Source organism: Hemiscyllium ocellatum, chromosome 44 (genome assembly GCF_020745735.1).
Source record: "Hemiscyllium ocellatum isolate sHemOce1 chromosome 44, sHemOce1.pat.X.cur, whole genome shotgun sequence".
Classification (NCBI taxonomy): Eukaryota; Metazoa; Chordata; class Chondrichthyes; order Orectolobiformes; family Hemiscylliidae; genus Hemiscyllium; species Hemiscyllium ocellatum.
Window position 1 is genome coordinate 7,453,115 of NC_083444.1, and position 1,744 is coordinate 7,454,858.

Sequence of the window (1,744 nt, forward strand, 5' to 3'; positions counted from 1 at the left end):
CGTCTGCTTCCAATGATTACACGCGATTGATCGTGGGGTTTTATAACACACCCAGTCTTTCCACACAGTTAGTTCTGCTTTTTCATCTTCCTGTTCCTCTGCGCTCCAACCAACTTCAGGAGGAAGTGGTCTCCTCAAACCGACTGAGGAGAGACGGTGGGAGTGTTTTTCTCACTTATTTCGAGAATTCCGATCTGCAAAGCAGCGAGGGGAGGGAGATCCAGAGGAGGTTGCTGGGGATGAAGGGCTTGTTGTATCAGGAGCAATTGAGGACACTGGGTCTGCAGACGATGGAGTTGGGAAGGATGGCAGGGGGAATCTAATTGAAACTTACGGAATACTGAGCAGCCTGGATAGAGTGGGAGTAGAGAATTGAGCTGTCGGGAGAGGCTGAATAGGCTGGGGAGGATTTCCCTGGAGTGTCAGAGGCTGAGATTTATAAAATCATGAGAGGCATGGATAGGATAAATAGACAAGGTCTTTTCCCTGGGGTGGGGGAGTCCAGAACTAGAGGGCATAGGTTTAGGGTGAGAGGGGAAAGATATAAAAGGGACCTAAGGGGTAGCTTTTTCACACAGAGGGTGGTATGTGTTTGGAATGAGCTGCCAGTGGAGGTGGTGGAGGCTGGTTCACTGACAACATTTAAAAGAGACCTGGATGTGTATATGAATAGTAAGGGTTCGGAGGGATATGGGCCAAGTGCTGGTAAGTGGGACGAGATGAGGTCAGGAGATCTGGTTTGCATGGACGAGTTGGACTGTCGGGTCTGTTCCCGTGCGGTACATCTCTGTGACCCTATGAATAACACTAACTGTTAGCTTGACCTAACTCTTTAAAATATATATTTGTGGGTGACTTGATTATATTGATGAAACAAACAAAATTTGCCTTTATGAGCACTTTCCCCATTTTGTTTTGCAAGCTGCCTTAATTGGTCAGACCTTTGAGTCGAGGAGTTTGGACGTTATGTTGATGTTATACAGGACAGTGGTGAGGTCTCTTCTGGGATACTGTGTAGAGTTCTGTTCACCCTGTTAATGGAATATGATTATTAAATTGAACAGGGTTTATATATGATCTACTTTATAAAATCATGAGGGGCATGGATAAGGTGAACAGCAAAGGTCTTTACTTTGGGGTAGAGGAGGTCAATACTGGGAGGGGGGGGCATAATATTGAGGGCAGAGGGGAAAGATTTAGAAGGGACCTAAGGGGCAACATTTTGCCACAGAGGGTGGTTCATGTGTGAAGTAGTGGGTGTAGGTCCGTTTGAAGCATTTAAAATCCACTTGGACAGCTCCCTAGATAGGAAAGAGTGAGAGGCAGGCGAGTGGGACTAGTTTAGTTTGAGAAATTTGGTCGGCATGGACGAGTTGGGCCGAATGGTCTGTTTCGGTGCTGTATGATGCTCTGAGAGGCTGTTTCCACCATTGGGAGAGACTAGGAGCTGAGGGCACAGAGGAACAGGGGACACAGCTTAAAAATAAGGGGTAGGCCATTTAGGACAGAGATGAGGAGAAACTTCTTCACCCAGAGAATGATGGCTGTGTGGAATGCTCTGCCCCAGAGGGCAGTGGAGGCCCAGTCTCTGGATTCATTTAAGAAAGAGTTGGATAGAGCTCTCAAGGATAGTGGGATCAAGGGTGATGGAGATAAGGCAGGAACAGGATGCTGATTGAGGATGATCAGTCATGATCAAAATGAATGGTGGTGCAGGCTCGAAGGGCAGAATGGCCCATTCCTG